Source organism: Callospermophilus lateralis, unplaced genomic scaffold, assembly GCF_048772815.1.
Source record: "Callospermophilus lateralis isolate mCalLat2 unplaced genomic scaffold, mCalLat2.hap1 Scaffold_98, whole genome shotgun sequence".
NCBI lineage: Eukaryota > Metazoa > Chordata > Mammalia > Rodentia > Sciuridae > Callospermophilus > Callospermophilus lateralis.
The window spans coordinates 3,230,709-3,252,478 of NW_027517992.1; the positions used below are offsets into that span (position 1 = coordinate 3,230,709).

Here is a 21,770-nt window from a genome sequence, read left to right on the forward strand (position 1 = left end):
AGAATTTTCTTACCTGGGATGACATGGATTTAATATATTACTTTTCCTTTTTGTAGGGTACATGTGCTTTCTGTGTGTTGGCATTTGCATGTAGTTTGGTAAAATTTCTGAGTGCCATTAAGGCCACATATTGAGTGTATCTAAAATATACTCTCTGGAACAAGGACAGGACTAAGTAAATAACGGAACAAATTAAACAAGATGGATCCTATTAACTATAACAATATTTTTGTCTTGAACTTAACAAATTTTTTAAATCATAAAAATTTTGAACTCAGTCTCTCCCCATCTTTATTTTATAGATACTGAAATTGAAGCCTACAGAAGGGCATCATGAAACTCATAAAAAATCAACTAAATAATTATTAAGGAAACAGCTCAGGCAGGCATGGTGGTGAATGCCTGTAATCCCAGTGAGAGGGGAGTCTGAGACTGAGGCAGGAGGGTCCTAAATTCAAGATCAGCTTAAGCAACTTAACAAGACTCTCATTCAAAATTCAAAAATAAATAAATAAATAGAACTGGGAATGTGGCTCAGTGGTAAAGTGCCCCTGGGTCAATCCCAAGTTAAGAGAGAGAGAGAGAGAGAGAGAGAGAGAGAGAGAGAGAGAGAGAGAGAACAAACACTAGCTTAGCATCTCAGTAGTAGCTGTCATCTATTGGTATCACTAGGACCCATATTTCCTAACTTTTCATTTTATGTTTTCAAATCTTAGAACTTTAATTGTTACTGAAATAATACAACATTTTTCTTAGCTATTTGCATACAAAGGCAGATAAATTTGTGTAATCCCTCATATAGCATGTTTTATCTTAGAATATTGTGTTTCAAGTTTTAAGAAAAAAGGAGGTATACACTAATTTTCAAGAATCATATCCAATTAACTTCTTAATGAGTTCATGTCTATTTCTTTTCATGTCCTCATTTATTATATCTATCAGAATCAAGTTTTTTTTTTTTAAATGGGAGAAAATGTACTATTTAATGATACTGAGAAGTAATTTTAAACTTTGGCACTAGACAATACACAACAAACTATAAACAGGCTTTCTATTCATAAAAAGTGTAAATAGAAAGACATTGAAAGGATTGGTAAACAGCGGTTAAGACTTGACTTTGTAAGTAAAGCTTTTAAGTAATTTAAGAATGAAGTCTGTGCCAATCAAAAAATCAAAGGGCTTTTTCTTAATAGATTTTGTTGCAGAAACATTTTTCTTCTTTATCTTTTTACTTGTTTGGAGACATCACATTCAATGAAATCCTTAAGTGTTCAAATTTAGGATAGGATTCCCAAGATAGGAGGAGATGATGAGGGAGGGTTTTATTCACAAATTATTCTTAAAAAGCCAGAAGGGTACATAATAGCCCTCAGCTACTTATTTTTTGCAGGGTAAGTTCTGAGTGCTTATATATAACCCATTCTTCAAAGATTAGTCTGTATAGCAGATGGCATCATGTCTAGCCTCTACTGTAGATCTACCCTAATTACTTATAATATTTAATTTGAAGAAAAAGCCCCCCCCAAACTTAGATATAACCTGTAAGGTCCTGAGAGATTTCCCTCTATTTCTTAAATCACCTATTCTACCAGACAACAAATTAATATTAATTGCCTCCTGGTTACTGAGTTCAGAATTAGAATGAAATATTGCATTCCAGGCAATGAGCATATGGATTGAGTCAACTCAAAATTAGGAGCAGAAATAGACATTTGCCTTGGGAAGCTGGAAATATACACCATCTCATACCACGAACCATAAACAACTCAGAAAGAGCTGTCCATAGGTAAATTTTTCATTTAGTAGATATTTGCTGAGCATCTGTTACATTCATGACATTAGATTAGATGTTGTGAAAGATCTTTTTCAAAGTGAGTTACATGTGAACCTCACTCTTCCCAAGCTTTTTTGTCTGTAAACACATGCACTACTATATTTATATGAAGGAGATAAATATTACTTAGTGCTGCTATTCAAATGTCATGGGAGTTCATAGTCATGAAACTTGTTTCCCACCTTTGGAGGGAGTGTGGTAGAATAGAAAGAGTATGAACTTTGGAACTCCATTTTCCCCTGAACCACGGCCCCATCTTTTACAGTGGCCATGAGGAGAATGAGCAAGTTAGCCAACTTCTCCAAAATTCAGTGCAATCCATCATATCCACTCGAGCTGTGAGGGGCAAAGAGGGGCATATATCTGGAAAATTGCAGGTGTTTGATAAAAGAGAAGTTTTTTATCTCACTTTTTTTTTTCCAGATGGGTTGATCAAAAAGGCTTCCTGTAGAAGGTATCATTTCATGTGGAACCAAATGTGTTGAGTTTTTATACTGCACTTTCTAAAGACTTAAGATGGCATAGTAAAGTTACAGGGCAAGATAAGGTGATAGGCTAGATTTGAGGAGGTTAGTCTAGAACAGTTAGAGATTTTGAAAAGGTGGCAAAAGCAAACAATAAACTCACAGGTGTTTTCAAGCTCATGATGGAGTAGAATTGTAATTTTTAGATAGTAAATTTTGTTGCATTTCTTTAGGCATCAAGGAATAGTAGAATGACTTTTTGTTACATAGCTTTTGATATTGACATGAGAAAGAGTACAAATGCATCTTTATAGGATACTTTCCCCGGGCATTTAACTATCTGTAGACCCTTGCATTAACATTGTATAAATATTGTTTCCACTTGGGCCTACTTTCTAAAACGACCAACTTTTCTGTCCCCATTGAAACTTCGGTCTGTACTTTACTCTTCTTAGTGCCTCCACTTACCTCTTTTTCTGTTGATAACCTTATTCAAACAAACTCCTTCAACCAGTGTCTCATCTCTCTTCCTTTCATGAAATGGCATGAAACACTGAAATTTCAACTTGATTTCTCCTGCTGCTGGGCTTCTAAGTCCCCATTGAATGATTCTCTTTAAATTCACATTATACATGGAGTCCAGTGACTCCTTCCATTGTGTTCTGGCTTCTGTATTCTTGAGTATTTATTGATTTAGTTGACCATATTCTGTTTAAAACTTACCCCTTGCTTTTGAAAATGGTACCTCCCCTGTTAATCCAGAAACCTTTGGGGTTTTTTAGTTGCTTCTGATGACTTCTTTCTTTTTCTTAACCAGATTCTTCTTTAATCCTCTATGTTTCTTCAGTACCTCCTGTGATTTTTAAAAGTATAAATATGTATTTTCCCCAAAATGAATATCTTTGGAACAGATCTGTCTCCTAATGTGTTGAACCTGTGTTCCCAACTACTTTTCAGGCGTGTTTTCTTAGTTGTCTTACGGGTAACTCACATTTAACATTTCCAAAGTTAAATCTATTTATTTTTCTCTCAGACTTGGCTTTCTTTCCTTGGAGCCACCAGAATCTATCCAAATACCTTCCATTAGACTGGCTCATGGTTGCATTCTCAGGAGCCTCTTTCTTCCTGTTTCTTCACTTTGAACACTTTGAAAGTTCTCTTGAATCCATCCCACCTCTCAAAAACCAAAGTGTTCTGTGTATCTGTTGGATAGCCCTGTGTAGGACTAGATGTCGCTGCTTCTATTATGTTTACTGCTTATATTGTAAATCTTTGTTTACACATGTCACCTCCCGCAGATAATTTTAGATGACTAAATTACTACTATAATCAATATCATTTTTTATATGAAGTATTCTCAGAAACATTGTTTAAGGAAATATCAGATGTAAGTGCTTATAGATTGCCAGTTCAACTTCCTCACTTATAAAAACAAGGCAAAGGGGTTAAGTGACTTGTGCAAGATCCTAATTAGTTATCAGAAAATGTAGGTTAAAATGAACTTTTGCATAGGTAAAAAGTCATGTCAGTAATTCTAATACATGATTAGTACTCTTCCCCTTGCTCTGCTTCCCCAACCTGGACAAATAATATAATTCTTTGTAGAACATTGCCTCTTGATAAAATGAGAAATTTTGACTTGTTTTTGCATGGAACATGTTTAAAACCCCCACTGCTCTGAAGAGAAACCTTTGTGTTGAGATGTTCCAGAGGACCAAGTCTGCGTCTCCAGAGAGACCAGTGTGGGTGGCATACTCGAGTCCCTGGGGGTGGACACAGTGTCTACAGCTACCAGGAAAAGGGGCAGCAGACAGCAACAAAGGAGATGATGGAGGCGAATCATAAGTGACCTGTGCCTCAGTGGGGATGAGCTTGGAGAATGCTAAATTGAGGGTTTCCGAGGATGTGGGTCAGATCACTGGTGAAGAAGCGTTCCTCCATTTCATTATTGCAGTTGCTGAAATTCAGCAGCCCCAATCTTCCCTCTCTGCTATATTTTCTCAAGTGTCAAGTTCTCTGCATTTGTATAGATTAGGGAATGACTTGATATAGTACTTGGTTATAGTACAATTTGAATACAGTAAAACAAACTGTCCTTTCACAGTGCTATGATGGAAGGACTAACTAGTTCATGAGCCAGAGTTAGTTATTCAAGGTTTTGCTTTTCTTAAATTTATAACTGCATTTTAAAGTTTTGTGGTATCTTAAGTGATGTCACAATGTAACATGGAGTTCAAATTTAAAATAAAAAAATGTTTTTTCAGTACTGGGAATTGAAGTGCTCTGTACCACGGTATGCACTACCATCCTATTTTACTTTTTATTTTCAGATAGGGTTTCCCTTAGTTGCTGAGGGTGGTCTAGAGTTTGTGATCCTCCTGCTTCAGCCTCCCAGTTTGCTGAGATTACAAGCATGTGCATGCATCACCCAAATGAAATTTTAATATATTGATGTAAGCAATTAATTTATATCACACCTACTTTCAGAAAACTTCCAAGATGGCTTGTATGTAAATATATTGTAATTTGTTAAATTTTAAAAGATATTGCTGTAACACATTTTTCTTTCTTTGTTGCATGACTAGATTCCCCATGGGAAGGGTCAGAATCCCCATGTGAAAAGTCATGAATACTCCTTAGCGAGGTTTTGTCTGTATCTACTCCTCTGGGCAATATTTTAGTGATTGCTCTTTTACCCAAGTAGTTCATATTCCTTTTATAAGGAGGGTCTGCATTTAATGTTTCCTCTCAATTTGAATTCTCCCCCCATATTTTCAAGACCTGCTTTTTCAGTACAACATACAGCTACAAATTAAGAATGCAAATCAGTTTCCTTCTCACAGTTGGAAAGCTAGAATCTTGTATCATAAATATGGTGGACTTTCTCCAGAACAGTGAATGTCACTGGCCTCAGCAGAGGTTTAGCCTGCTAAACTCATTCTCCTGTACAAGGCAGTTGTATACCACCCCCCCACTTGAATTATTAGAAAGAGGGATCAACATTATAATAATACATTGCAAGCAGTTGAAAATATTATTTAGATATGTAACTAGCTACCTGAGCTTTAAATTTTTTTTTTAACCTCAGCATTGAAGAATGGGATTTAAAGATACTAAGCAAATCCATGAAACTCTTCCTTTTTCTTTTTTTTAAAAGAGAGAGTGAGAGAGAGAGAATTTTAATATTTATTTTTTAGTTTTTGGTGGACACAACATCTTTGTTTGTATGTGGTGCTGAGGATTGAACCCGGGCCGTACGCATGACAGGCGCTACCGCTTGAGCCACATCCCCAGCCCTCTTCCCTTTTCTTTTTATGTAACTCTAAGGGCATCACCATGTCAAATAATTTAAGCACTTTTGTGTGGTAATTTTACTCTTACCAACTTAAAAAAAATTCGTAGTAGGTTTTGCTTAATGTCATTGATGTAGAAGAACAGAAGAATTTGGCAGGTTTTGGTTTTTGAAGTCATTGCAAGTATTATTGACTTAAGTGCTGCTCTTCAGGGACCTTGACCTTTTCCAATTTTATTTTATACAATAAAACTAGGGTCAAACTCCTGTTTTAATGATTGTGTTGCTGAACCATCTTCAAGTTCTTGGTCCCACTAGAGAGTCCCCTCCCTACTCCACACTCTATGTCTTGAGCATGTCCATGTCCCTGCAGTATTCAGGAGGAGGACAGGAAAGCCATTCAACTTTCAGACTTGATATTTTCATCATTAAAATCATCACATGCACTTGTTAATGACATGAAATAAACAGTGGTATGCTGAGTTGTAAGGTGCAGGCTCCATTATTTATTTTGTGGTGTGTGTGTGTATGTGTGTATGTGTGTATGTGTTTTAAATTCAGTGAATATTTAGTTTAAAAATTGACATTTATACTGTTGTTTTCTGAATTGAACTTTCTAAGCAGAACAGTATCTTCTAAATAAGGAAGGAAAAGAAAATGATCATTTTTGTTGCGATATGATATAATAAAACATTCTTCTATTTTATGCTTAATATGTCCTAGTGGAGTCCAGGTATGACCCAGGTGAATTGTGTTACCTTCCATATGTTGATAGGGGAAGAAAGGAGTACCTTTGAGCTTTTGAGAGAAAACATGTAGACAGCGGAGCAGAAGAATGAATGAATACAGAATCTCAGGTCACTGATGTGGTTGTTCATAATTAAAAAGAGGAAGGTAAAATATTTTTAAAAGAAGATAATTGGTGCTGAAACTTGCTGTACAATTATTTTTCAAGCAAACATTTACACTATGTCCCTTTAATTAGCTCACCTAGGTCATTTTAATAACATCCTAATCTCCATAGCTGCTATTTTTGCCTTCAGTCAAAGATTACTGAATTCTCTCTTTGATATACCATTACAGATCTGTAGTGATCTCTATTAAGTGCAATTCTGATTATTTCATTTTCTCCTAATATGTGTTCAAGGTCCCCACTCTAGTTTAATACTAACTTGTTATCATTGTGATGTCATTGAGCATACCCATGGACCATGTATTTGGCCTTAACCTTCGCCTTGTGCCTTCTCTGCTCATGTAATTTCCATCTAAAATACCTGAGCCCTCTTGCCATGGTGACATGTCTTCAGGCTCTCTCTACACTTCAGTTTTATGACATTAGCACTTAGTGCAGTACTTCATCACTATTTATATGTCTTTTCCCCTGAGTGAATTCTTAACACCTTAGGGTGAGGGTTTTATTCTTTTTATAAACCTAACATCTATGGCATCTAATGCCTGGTTGGAGACAATACTCAGCAGTGTTCAAGATTTATGAAGTGGAGGCTTAGACCAGTAATAGACTAAATAAATAACCTATTTGTGTAGTACAGGAAACAGTTTCATACTCAGAACCTGGGCCAGGCCAGAGAACGCAGATACTTCTGTGGAGATAGTTACAGCGATCTTCTTCTGTTCTGTACGCAAACTGCAGCCCACATAGGAAAACTTAGGAGACTTTTATAAACTCCTAATCTTGTGCAGTGTGATCTGATGATGATGTTTGTGTGGGGGATCTGATAGAGAATTGTAGTGTTCTAATATATTTTCTCATTTAGAATCCAGGCTCAAGCAGATCTGGTTTCTTTTCTCCCAATCTGATGAATTACAGAGAAGTCTTGTTTGCTAGTTTTGTGCTTTTGTTTACTAATCCATAAGTAGTGCACTGTAGCATTGCTAGAGTTTACACGGTCATGAATGAGCAACCTAGTTACATAACTTTCTTGAAGGTGCAAAAGATACAGAGAGTAGTTAATTTCAGAATTTTCCCGATTACACTTAATGTTGCTGATTCAGTTGTGATTCTTTTCATGATGTGGAAATATTACCACTTTCTGAGCATTTCGCGACCATTATACACCATTTGCTGAAGGAGATGAAAAAAAAATTGACTTTACTGATGTATAATTGTATGCAATAAATTGCATATACAAGTTTTGACATGTGTATACCCATAAAACTATCACTACCATCAAGATGACTTTTCCACCAATCCCTAAGTTTTCTCTGACTGCTTTGGATTCCATCCCTTTTTCTACCCCCATCTTCAGATGACTACTGATCTACTTTCTATCACTATAGATTAATTTTATATAAGTGGGATCACATCATATATTCATTTCTGCCTGGCTTCTTTAGTTCAGCTTAATTACTTTGAAATTGATTCATGTGGATGCTTTGTATCAACAGTTTATTCCTTTCTATGGTTGAGTAATATTTCATCATATGGATGTACCACATGGTGTGTGAAGTAAGGGTTGATGTTCACTTTATTTTTTTCATGCAGATATCCAGCCGATCTTGTACCATTTGTTGCAAAGGCTTTTTTTTTTCTTCATAGAATTGCTGAACTACTTTTAGCAAATATCAGTAGCCACATACATCTGCCTATTCCTAGTCCATGTCTTTATATATCTCTTTTGTTAATACTGAAGTGTCTTCTTGATAATTATAACCTCATAAGTTTTGAAAGCTGTTTTCTAAAGTCTTATATTTTCTTATAAATTTTAGAAATTTTTTCCAATTCTTAAAAAAAAAAAAAAGGCGAGCTAATAATTTTGATTAAGAGTAGTGAGACTATGGGTCAAACCAAAACAAAAGAATAGTAAGACCTAAAGTTAGGTCTTTTTAGGTATATAGCAAAATAATTATTCTTAGCTATCAAATATAAAGTTCACATTTTGGGCCTAACCACAATTTAGTTTCTAACAACTTTTTCAACTTAAATTTCCATGAAGATATGTAAAATATTTAAAAAGGTTTTAAAAATGTTTCTGATCACAGTAGACCTGGACTGAGGATAACCTTTTGCTATAGTCTTGGAGGTTTATCTTGAAACCATATAGCCAGTATATTTAGATAGAATTTAAAAATTGGTGTTTTCCTCATCTTCTGTCTCATGAAAGAGAGACAGGGGTTAGTTCCCTGTGAAAGTGTAAACAGATAGGTTTGATTCTACTCTACTGTCCTCTTCTAGGTACAAGATTTCGGTTTCAATTTTAAAAGGCTTCAAGGCCAGAGAACAACAGGATTAGGAGATGGAAAATGGGGACAGGGTGAGGAGGAGTGCAGGAAGGCTAGCAGCTGGTTCTGTGCCCTAATGTAATTCCTCCAGACACAGCCTCCTTAATTTATACTCTGACACCTTACCCTGGTAGACAAGGTCCATTTGAAACACTAGCTTGAAGGTTAGTGTTTTCATGCATAATCATGGTAGAATCTTACTTATTTAAGTGGTGGGGTGAAGAGAAGAGCCCACCTCTTTATAGTGGGATCTCATTAATAAAGGACAGTCAATCATTAGAATTTGTTAGGAGCTGTGTTATCAACCGTGACTCATCATAGGATTACATTACTGCCATGATCAATAATCATTTATTGAATCATAAACACTTTAATGTACTTTCTTATTAAGTCTTCATCTCAAATCTATGATATCAATATTATTAGGAAGTTAGAATTTAATCATTTATTCAAAGTCATTAATAAGAAAGGGGCAAATCTGGATTTTGAGCTGAATTAGAATTTGAAGCACTTAGTGCAGAGACTGTTATGTAATAAACACTCAATAAATGATAGACATTACTATTACAATTTTTGTCTTCAAAAATTGTAGTAGCTTTGCACAAGTCAAGTGACTTGTGCAAAGCTACTAAGTGGTCAGACAAGAGTTCAGATCAGTTCTGCCAGTTGTGTAGTCATATTCTCATTCTGTGTTATGTACTTGACTTATGTAGCTAAGGGAATACCATATACTTTTCTGACCCCAAACCATAAATCTGGATAAGGTAAAAAGAAAACAATACCAGGCATGATGGCATATCACTATATTTCCAGTGACTTGAAAGGCAGAGGCCAGCCCATGCAACTTAGTGAGGTCTGGGGATATTGCTCAGAGATAAAGCAACCCCTGGGTTCAATCTTCAGTACCAAAAACAAACAAACAAAAAACCAAAAAAAAAAAAAAAACATCAATATGCTTTGGTGAGAAAATACCAAACAATAAAAGGGTACATTGTCAAAATCCAGAAAAATATATCTTTAACAGTGAAGAACTAGAAGAAAATTTCAGAGAAAATAATTTGTTTATTCAGAAAAAAGGACTTAAAATGAACCCAAAAGATAATGTCTTCAATGAACATGGTACCATGTGAGAAAAGGAAAAATACTAGGAAAACTAAAATTGTTTTTGTATGATTAAAGTCTCCATTGGTGAAGAAAGAAATAGAACTGATATTGTGGAAATAATCATTGCTATAGAGAACAAACTTAAGATATTTGCCCCCAGAGCATAGGAAATAAAGAAGTTAAATGAATGAGAAAAAGGTTATGGTAGCTTAGAAAATTCAGTGTTGTTACGAGGTTTTTGTAGAGAAATCAGAGTATTTAGGAGAGAAACAGAATCAAAGGCATATGAAGAAAATTCTTATGAGCTAAAAATAATCTAAATATGCAGATGACAAGACCTAACTATATCCAGCCCACAATAACAAAGAGAGACGTGTAGCTAAATATATTCTGTTGAAGTATTTATATTTCATAGATGAAGAAGAATAATTTTCTAATCATCCTAGACAAAAAGTAAGTTATATAGTGAGGCCTTTAATCCCACTAGCTCAAGAGGCTGAGGCAGGAGGATTGTAAGATCAAAGCCGGCCTTAGCAAGTTATCAAGAGCCTGTCTCAAAATAAAATAAAAATTAAAAAAAGTCTAGGCATATGACTCAATGGTTAAGTGCCCCTGGGTTCAATCTCCAGTACCAAATAAATAAGTAAATAAAATAAACTAAAAAACTGTCTGAGAATACTTAGAATTATGATTTAAAAAAAGAAAAATTCTATTTTTGTACTGGAGTTTTACCTCCAGTCAAAAGCAATAGAGATATTTTCTTTATTATTAATTGTCTCAAAAAGCAATTTTTTTTGGTAATAGTTTTGAGAATCTATTCCAGCTGACAAGGTAATAACCCAAAATTTAAAATAAAATAGGAACAGGAAAGTATAACTATAAATATATACCCACAGGTACGCATACAGATTAACCATGAGAATAGTAACAAGCTGAGAGTAATGCCTCAATAATTTTTATAAATAAGATTATAGACGTAAATGCCAATGTCAGATTACACTTATTAACTATTGTTTTAAAATACACATGAAGTCCAGCATCTTAACCTTTGGGAAGTGCACAATTCAGTAGTGTCAAAGATATGCACAGCATTGTGCCATAGGTTAGGCAACAGCCCCTTCTCCCCTGCTCCTGGCCGCCACCATTCTACTTTGTTGTTATCTGTGTGACTGCTCTAGGTATCTTGTATAAGTGAAATCATATGATATTTGTCTTTTTGTGACTGACTTCTTTCCGGATTACATTCTTAAAAACTTAAAATAGGAGGAGTCGGTAGAAGGAGGTTGGGAGCCTAGGAATGCCACACTTATGTCCTCTTTTAAAAATAATTCGATGTTGGATTTTGCTGAAGTCTTTTGATTTTATATCTGTTTTTGCTTAGATTAGTTATTAGTTAATTAGTTATTAGTTATTAGATTATTAGGTAAACCGTCAAGTACATTTTCAGCATTCTTTTGTGGGTCACGGACTTTTTTCTCTATCACAAGGATATGTTTTTTTGATAGTAAACTGTATTCTTTCTTTGGAATAAACCATAATGATAATAATATGTTATTCTTTTGATAGCAACACTATATTCAATTTGATGATATTTTGTTTAGTGTTCTTGAAGTTGCATTTATACGTGTGTTTAATCTCTTTTTTTTTTAAGAGAGAGTGAGAGAGGAGAGAGAAATTTTTGATATTTATTTTTTAGTTATAGGCGGACACAACATCTTTTGTTTGTACGCGGTGCTGAGAATCGAACCCGGGCCGCACGCATGCCAGGCGAGCGCGCTACCACTTGAGCCACATCCCCAGCCCCTGTGTTTAATCTCTTGTTGGCTGGGTGGTTGCTTGTTTTGTTTTGATGAAGTAGGTTACAAGTTTAGGGATTCAAATTTTGCTGTCTCCAGAAACGCTTGTACAAGTTTTCTTATTCATGAAGCTTGTCATAATTTTTTAAGGGCCTGAGACGGTTTAAATTGCATTGGAATTTAAAGATAGATAAAATCCAGCTGTGAATCCATCTGGTGCTGTTCTTTAATCACCTTTCTGTTCCAGGTTTGTCACATTTTAAAGTACATAAGGCTGGGTGTAGTGGTGCAAGCCTGTAATCTTAGCAATTTAAGAGGTTGATGCAGGACCATAGCAAGTTCAAGGGCTGCCTTGGCAATTTAGTGAGACTCTATCTCAAAATAAAAAATAAAAAGGGCCGAGGATATGACTCAGTGTATTCCTGGATTTAGTCCCCAGTACCCTTTCCCCCAACACACACACACAAGTGCCTGAGAATCCTCTGCAGGTCTTATTAAATTTCAGACTCTGATTCCTGGAGCTGGGTGGTACCTATCCTTCTGCATTTGTAATAAGCTTCTGGTTTATGACAATGCTTTTTGATACTACAGTTTGATTCATTGCTAGGACAGTGGTTCCCAAACTTTGCTGCACATTTGAATCACTTGGGGGAACTTTTAAAAAGTCCTCATGTCCAGGTCTCATCCCTGAGCAATTAAATTGGAATAGCCAGGGTTGGAAGCTAAGCATAAATTGGTTTCAAAACCCCAGGTGGTTCCAGTGTTGAACAAATTTTGGGAACCACTGCACCAAGGTAATTGGTCTATTTCAAGTTTTCCACTTCTTTGCAATTTTGGTTACTTTCATTTGACTAAGTGATTGCCATTTCACTTTTCAAAGTTGTGGTCAATAAGTTGTATGTGTTATCCTCTACCTTGTTAATGTATTTGGTCACTTCTGTCTCCTTTCTGTTCTTGGGCTTGTATTTTTTGTACATAAGGCTGGGTGTAGTGGTGCATGCCTCTTTTTTTTTTTTTCTCAATCAGCCTTGGAAATGATTTTATTTTTCTGTTTTGCTGGTCTTTTCAGAGAATTTTTTGTTGTTGTTTTATGTATTACTTTAAATATTTCTCTTTCTAACCTGTTAATTTCAGCTTTAATCTTTAATTCTTTTAAATTTTCTTGGATTATGTTGCTGTTCTTTCTTGATAAATAATTATTTTCTTTTGTCTTTTTCATTGCTGTCTAGATTGTAATTTCTATTTTGGGGTTCTCTTTGGTTTGTTTATTTTCTTGATTTCCAGGTGGTTCAGAATACTTATTTTATTTACATTTTGTCACTTACTTACTTTTATTTTTATTTGCTAAAGATGAAACAATATGGTCTTGAAAAGTCTCTATTTTTAAGAATTTGTTGAAGTTGTCTCTTTGGACAAGGATTTGATCTTTTTTTTTTTTTAATTCCAGGAGCAGGGCTGGGGGTATAGCTTAGTTGGTAGAGTGCTTGCCTTGCATGCACAAGGACCTGGGTTTAATCCCCAGCACCACCAAAAAACACCAAAACAAAACTATCTATATATTACTGATCAAAGCAAATAAATGTAAATATAAAAATAATCATTATAAAAATAAAATAAATTTCAGGAGCATATTAATAAAATTTAATTTATATTTTCATGAGATAAAGTTAGCCTTTTCCTAATAGTTATGTTCAATTCTAAGAGAGATGAAAAATTCTGATTACTAATTCCCAGTGATGAATATATTTTTATCTAGTTTCTTATATTTTATAATTTTTGGATTATATACTTTTTCTCAATATTATTTTGTTCATATAGGGTTTATGATTTATATTTTTTTGTTAATTGTACTCTATTAATAATGATTCATTGTAATTTATTTTAAATTATTTCTTTTTTTTATTGTTGGTTGTTCAAAACATTACATAGTTCTTGATATATCATATTTCACACTTTGATTCAAGTGGGTTATGAACTCCCATTTTTACCCCATATACAAATTGCAGAATCACATCATTTACACTTCCATTGATTTATATATTGTCATACTAGTGTCTGTTGTATTCTGCTGCCTTTCCTATCCTTTACTATCCCCCTCCCCTCCCCTCCCCTCTTCTCTCTCTACCCCCTCTACTGCAGTTCATATCTCCCCCTTGTATTATTTTTCCCTTTCCCCTCACTACCTCTTGTATGTAATTTTGTATAACCCTGAGGGTCTCCTTCCATTTCCATGCAATTTCCCTTCTCCCTCCCTTTCCCTCCCACCTCTCATCCCTGTTTAATGTTAATCTTCTTCTCATGCTCTTCGTTCCTACTCTGTTCTTAGTTACTCTCCTTATATCAAAGAAGACATTTGGCATTTGTTTTTTAGGGATTGGCTGGCTTCACTTAGCATAATCTGCTCTAATGCCATCCATTTCCCTCCAAATTCTATGATTTTGTCATTTCTTAATGCAGAGTAATACGCCATTGTGTATAAATGCCACATTTTTTTTTATCCATTCGTCTATTGAAGGGCATCTAGGTTGGTTCCACAGTCTTGCTATTGTGAATTGTGCTGCTATGAACATTGATGTAGCAGTGTCCCTGTAGCATGCTCTATTTAGGTCTTTAGGGAACAGACCGAGAAGGGGAATAGCTGGGTCAAATGGTGGTTCCATTCCCAGCTTTCCAAGAAATCTCCATACTGCTTTCCAGATTGGCTGCACCAATTTGCAGTCCCACCAACAATGAACAAGTATACCCTTTTCCCCACATCCTCGCCAGCACTTGTTGTTGTCTGACTTCATAATGGCTGCCAATCTTACTGGAGTGAGATGGTATCTTAGGGTGGTTTTGATTTGCATTTCTCTGACTGCTAGGGATGGTGAGCATTTTTTCATGTACTTGTTGATTGATTGTATGTCCTCCTCTGAGAAGTGTCTGTTCATGTCTTTGGCCCTTTTGTTGATTGGGTTATTTGTTATCTTGTTGTCTAATTTTTTGAGTTCTTTGTATACTCTGGATATTAGGGCTCTATCTGAAGTGTGAGGAGTAAAGATTTGTTCCCAGGATGTAGGCTCCCTATTTACCTCTCTTACTGTTTCTTTTGCTGAGAAAAAACTTTTTAGTTTGAGTAAGTCCCATTTGTTGATTCTAGTTATTAACTGTTGTGCTATGGGTGTCCTATTGAGGAATTTGGAGCCCGACCCCACAGTATGTAGATCGTAGCCGACTTTTTCTTCTATCAGACGCCGTGTCTCTGCTTTGATATCAAGCTCCTTGATCCATTTTGAGTTAACTTTTGTGCATGGCGAGAGAAAGGGATTCAGTTTCATTTTGTTGCATATGGATTTCCAGTTTTCCCAGCACCATTTGTTGAAGATGCTATCCTTCCTCCATTGCATGCTTTTAGCCCCTTTATCAAATATAAGATAGTTGTAGTTTTGTGGATTGGTTTCTGTGTCCTCTATTCTGTACCATTGGTCCACCCGCCTGTTTTGGTACCAGTACCATGCTGTTTTTGTTACTATTGCTCTGTAGTATAGTTTGAAGTCTGGTATCGCTATACCGCCTGATTCACCCTTCCTGCTTAGCATTGTTTTTGCTATTCTGGGTCTTTTATTTTTCCATATGAATTTCATGATTGCTTTCTCTATTTCTATAAGAAATGCCATTGGGATTTTGATTGGCATTGCATTAAACCTATAGAGAACTTTTGGTAATATCGTCATTTTGATGATGTTAGTTCTGCCTATCCATGAACAGGGTATATTTTTCCATCTTCTAAGATCTTCTTCTATTTCTCTCTTTAGGGTTCTGTAGTTTTCATTGTATAAGTCTTTCACCTCTTTTGTTAGGTTGATTCCTAAGTATTTTATTTTTTGGGGGGATATTGTGAATGGAGTGGTTGTCCTCATTTCCATTTCAGAGGATTTGTCGCTGATATACAGGAATGCCTTTGATTTATACGTGTTGATTTTATATCCTGCCACTTTGCTGAATTCATTTATTAGCTCTAATAGTTTCTTTGTAGACCCTTTTGGGTCTGCTAGGTATAGAATCATGTCATCTGCAAATAGTGATAATTTAAGTTCTTCTTTTCCTATTTTTATGCCTTTAATTTCTTTCGTCTGTCTAATTGCTCTGGCCAGTGCTAATTAACAACAGTTTCCTTTTTGCTTGAATTTGCCTGATTTCTCTTTGAATACTCATTTACTTCCATTTTTTTGTCTCATTTTTGTTATCATTTTACCTTAAGTGTATTCCTTAAAAATAGTTGGATTTTATTTTCTTCACTTGATCTAATACTCTCATTATGGGAAAAGTCAATCTGCTTAAATTTATTAAATGCTTGCTGAATTTGATTTTTCTCCGGTTTTGCTTTTTATTTATTACATGTTTTCATATTCTACTTCCTTATTTTTGTTACCTGAATTATATTCTCGTTTATTGTGTTTTTCTTTGTGTTAATTTGGAAGTAATATATCTTTTTCCCTGCTATTAAAAACAAATGTCTGCCATTTTACTATTATCTAAAAATAACATGCAGGAATTTATTTATTTATTTATTTACTTTTTTATTTATTCTAGTTAATTATATATGACAGCAGAACATGCAGGTTTTAATGTGAACTCATATCTACTATGATTATCATCTGCATTTTAGAGAAGAGTACTGTGAGGTATACCTGCCTTTGTTTTTCTTAGTAAATGGTATAACTGAGTCTTGGAAATATTACTCCAGAGCCACCTTTTAAGTACTAAGCATTTGGAGGGAGAACTACCTTCTACGTCCCTAGATAAGAGAAAAGCATATAATAATTGTATTATACTCTATTTAATAACTTTATTATGCCATATAATATACATGACACATTTAGGAAACTATATCATTTCTGTTCTAATGAATTAAAAAATCTGAAGAGTTGAGAGTTTTCTTGATGTATATATTAATTATATATTTAATTTCTGAGTCTCTCCCAGGTCTCTTCAGTCACCATAAGGGATTTGCACTTCATATTGAAGGAAAAATCATAATTCTAAATTAATATGAGAATGTCGACTTTGACTATAGACTGAGATTAAGGTTCTCTACAAAGAATAATTTTCTTTGTAAGGATTAATATTTCTGTTTTGTAGTCACTGTTTCTAACAGCGATGGTAGGCAGTCCAGGTCAGTTGAGAAACTAAAAATAGAATATGTCTCTTATATGATTTAATATGTATTAAATTATTCAAGAGTAGGAAACAAGAGTAGAGTAATATCCACTAAAGACTCAAAATTGGCCAGGCACAGTGGCTCATGCCTGTAATCCCAGTGGTTTGGGAGGCTGAGGCAGGAGGACCTCGAGTTCAAAGCCAGCCTCAGCAAAAGTGAGGGGCTAAGCAACTCAGTGAGACCCTGTCTCTAAATAAAATACAAAATAGGGCTGGGGATGTGGCTCAGTGGTCTAGTGCCCCTGAGTTCAATACCTAGTACCAAAACAATAAATAAATAAATAAAACAAAAAAACAAACAACTCAACGTTGTCTATAATTTTTTTCTGAAGCAGATTTGGGGAAGTTGATTTTAGCAGTTAATTTTTCCTAAAGTTTCAGGAAATTTTCATGAACCATATATTGTTCTTTTTCAGAGCATAAAAAGTGTTTGGTTGTCATCTAAACTATTTTATAGTGCCTGTGTATAATGCTGGTATGGAAATTTGACAGATAACATGCTGAAGTCCTTGCAAACAGTTTCCAGGTACATAAAGAAAATTTGGAAGAAACTGTCAACAAACCAGTTCATCAGTAAATTAAAATAACTATCTTCCATGGATGAACAAAGATAATTAAGATTCCAGTAATATATAATACCAATATATGGTATAAATAATGAGTATAATATCTTCTAATTCCAAAAAGCATTATCATCAGAGAAATTTTAAAAATTGAGAAAACCAAGTGAACAATTTTTCAAATAATGAGGAAAAAATCAATAAAGTAATATCAGTAATGTAATTATCATTAAATGTAAATTTCTAGAAGTAATCTCATTAAGAATAAATTATTCTTATTAACAATTACTGTTTTACGTATTTTTTAATGTGGTGGGTTTTTTTTCAAAAGTTCTACTTTTGAAAGTTCTTTTGAAAGAATAATGCATATATCTGAAAAAAATCTAATTTTATCTTAAAGAAATGAAAAATATAACATTAACATAATGACATCTCTCCTCTATCAGCTTGTCACAATTAGAGACATATCTCTACTTCTAAGTAGCTGGGATGGTAAGATGGACACATTCATGTGATGGACACTGCCTGAGGGAGTATAACTTGGCAAAAACCTTATGGAAAGTAGTTTGACAGTTTTCACCAAGAGCTTTACAAGAGTTTATGTCCTTTGACCCAGTAAGCCTACTTCTGGGAACTCCAGCCCAAGGAAATCATGAGAATTGCTGACAAAGATTTGTGTGTAAGGATGTTAATAGCAGTGCTGTTTATAGTATTTTTCAAAAATGGGAAATAACATAAATGCCAAACAATAAAAAAATGGTCAAATAAATGGCCCCTTAAAGTGTGATACAGTCAAGGTGATGGATACTCATAAACATCATGCTTTTGAAAACCTGTTTAACCTAAAAGGAGAGATAGAATGTTAACAGAAAAATTAAGATGTTAATTTACATAAATAAAATAATCTTGATTTTGTAAAGATACATGTATTTTATATTATATGCAGGAAAAGTTTTAAAAAACTGGAAGGAAATAGTGAAACAATATAAAAAATTAAAATAACACTATCAGAGAGTGTAATTGTTAGGAAATTCTTGACTTTCAGGTCACTTAAATCTCACCATTTATGTTTCATATTTAAAGATAAACAATTCTAAATTAATATTAGAATGTTAATCTTTCCTATAGGCTGAGATTCAGTCTCTGTGCAAAGAATCATTTATCATGTCAGTACTTATATTTTTATTTGATACTCAGTTCTCATACCTAGTTATAGGCAGTTCAAGTCAATTGAAGAACTAAAGATAGAGCTATGTCTCATACACTACCAGAAATACACCAGTGGGTCAGTTATCATGTCTGAAATTGTAAGATTGGCAAAGCCTAATCTGAAATCATCTCATCCTCTCCCCTGTACCCCATAAACAAAGAGTTAAGCCATCTTTTGCACTCTGTTGAAGGAAGTGATCAATTAACTGGAATCAAGGGCTGGAAAATGCCTTTGCAGTGTCTCTTGTCTACCTGCTCTTTCTCCAAATGAGCTATGCAAGAAAATGAACACAGGAAAATAACCATCGAAGACAGTGGAATCTGAAGGTTACCATGGGCTTCAGAGGTGATTTTATCAGGTTTTCTATCCAAAATATGAACTCTTATGCCCAATGGTAGTATTTAGAGCTATTGAGAAACTTCCTACTCATGAAGTTGGACAGTTCTTCATATGTAAAATGACAACAATATTCCAGCATAGTTCACAGGATAATTGTGAAAATTAAGCACATTCTTTCTTGTGAAACAGGGCATATGTGGATTCTTATTACCTTTGCAGTTTCACATTCTTTCTTAGAACTTTTTTTCATTGGATGACAAATCTTTTTATTGAGCCAAAAATCAGCTCTTAGAACTATGCAAAGTAAGTCTAATCCACCATCTACATTAACAGTCCTTCACATATTTGAAGACAGCTTTCATGAATTTAATAACTGCTTTCCGTGTGGCTTTTTTTTTAATTTCAAGAATAGAACACAGTAGACCATAAAAATGAGTGTTATCAGTCTTCCTTTGGATTTTCTATGTAAATGTTGTTTAACATTCAAATGGTGCTGATTATAATTTGAGATATTAACAGTTAGATATGCCATTGTGTCTCTCTGTTATTGTTTGTAAAGGAGGTTAAACACTATATTTACTTCTGAGCAGTGATTTACTGTTGCTTTTGTGAGAGAAAAATAAAAAAGAAGTAAAATAATATAATTTGATATTGCCTTTGAGACTTTTCAGTTTGTGGAGCTCTTTATTTCCTACTCAGTTTTATTTTATTTTTTTTAAAAAGCATACTTGTCGTGTAAATACAGCATCACACAAATTCAGAGTTATTCTTTTCTTCCTGGCTGAAGCTGCAGTGTAATATTACTCCATAACCCTACAGCAGCTGCTCTGTCTCAAAGATGCTCATATTTTCTTTTCTTTTTTTTTCTTTTTTTTGGTAGATGAAGAGAATTTTCTACATGAATGTCTCTAAATTACTTTAAGATCTTTGGCCTTTGTATAAGCTATTGATATTTACAGTGGTCAGTGTAACATGTGAAAACCATGTTTCTGAAAGGCCCCAGTATCCTGTAGGTTACAGAGGTTTTATGTTAATAGCTGTCTGTTCTGCTGAGTCTCAGCCTCTATACCATTACAGGGCTCCAACCCACTGCAGGATCCTCCCCAGTTATTTTTGCTGGAGTCCTCAAGTATTATTTCCTATAGGCTTGAGCAAATACTATTTGTTCTCCAAATACTGTCATCCAGTACTTCTTTACTCTGCCTGTCTTGGGTAATGCTTTTCCACTGCAAAAACAGTGCTGTGTGCAAAGATGCATGAAGGTAGCAGCTGTCTGCACCAGGTGCTTCTCCCAGGCTACCCTCTTGACCGATTTCCATTCCCTCTCAGACTATCCCCTTGTCAGCCACTCACCAACCACCCCTGTGGCCCACTATCACTAGGTACTACCATGGGTCTCTGAGAACCTTGCTTTCACTGAAGTGTCCCTATGCTCCATGTAGGATTAGAGCCCAGTGGAATCTATGGGATTGCATTTTATCCTGTGGGTTCTGACATATTTCCAATGCTCTCATAGTTTTAGTAAAATGACTCTTGTTTTCCTTGTAGATTTTGGTTTCTCAGACCTGGGAAGATTGGAGGTGGGGAATGGAGAAACACCCTACTACATTCTGAACTGTCTTGCCTTTTCTATGAGATAGTCATTTCCTTTGGTCTGAGTGCCTATCTTGGGTAAAACCAGCCATGAGGAGGCTCATTCTTCCCTCATGATTTGGTTCCTAACAGACCCATACTTCACACCATCTTAATGAACATGGCTTAGAAGTTGATGAACCTCTGACTACTCATTAGTTTTCTAGAGAAATGAACTTCACATTAGATCTACACACAGAAATGTTATGTATTACATGTGATGTAATTTATATAAACTTTCTCTGGTTCATCAATTTAGTTTATAAGTATTTTTGAGCACCTACTCTTTAAATACTTTATTAGTCCTTTGATTTTTATTTTGTACTAAATGCTCAAAGTTACACATTAGTATACAATGAAAGCAGGGATATAATCTGACTCCAATCATTACTCTCTTCCATTCTGCCCAACAGCCTAAAAACTCTTCAGCAAATGAGTTCCAGGGGATGACACATGTTAGTATATTGATCTCTCAATCTTTAGCCATCTGTATCCACATTGTTATAAAACTACTAAATTGTTAATTTGTGACTAGTTTTTAAAACTTGAACTTAAAAAGTTTTTTGCATGTATTTAGTAGTAACTCTATATACAACCAATAAATGAGTTGCTGAGGGAGATATAGAGATGAACAAAATCTAGTCACTCCCCTCAATAAAGGAGCTGGTCAACCAGCAAGGAATTACAGACTCAAAAACAATTATCTAAAAAATCTGAAAATGGAAAGTGTGAAATAAGCACAAACTAGGTGGGTGTGATGTGAGTCAAGAAGAAAGAGATTCTTTCTGGCTGGGCCCCTGGTGGGAAAGAAGGAAAAAGTGGTGTAGCAGCCTATGGGGTGGGTGGTGGTCAAGCTGGACACTGCAAGGTGGAATTAAGGTGTGTAGGAAGAGCCTTTGATCAGGGGGAACTTCAGGGGAAACCTGAGGGCAGGCATTTTCAGAGTGCAAGTAATCTTGTCTGGTTATGTATAAGTTTAAATAATGTGTTTATATCTAATATGTTTATTGTTAGTCATCTATAAAATAAACTATCCTTTAAAACCAACAAAAACAATAGAAATCTCTGCATACAATGGTAACATAGTGGTCTAGAAGATT

General features: G+C 34.8%; 1 protein-coding gene and 1 non-coding gene across 2 annotated transcripts in view; both read left to right on the forward strand.

The window, feature by feature from the left end:
• The window catches only part of LOC143386177 (nuclear factor 1 B-type-like), a 123,475-nt gene that overhangs the window by 31,865 nt on the left and 69,840 nt on the right, over window positions 1-21,770 (forward strand). The window lies entirely within an intron of this gene.
• Trnaa-ugc (transfer RNA alanine (anticodon UGC)) lies at window positions 13,188-13,260 on the forward strand. Its single transcript has one exon. It is a non-coding gene; the product is annotated as a tRNA-Ala (tRNA).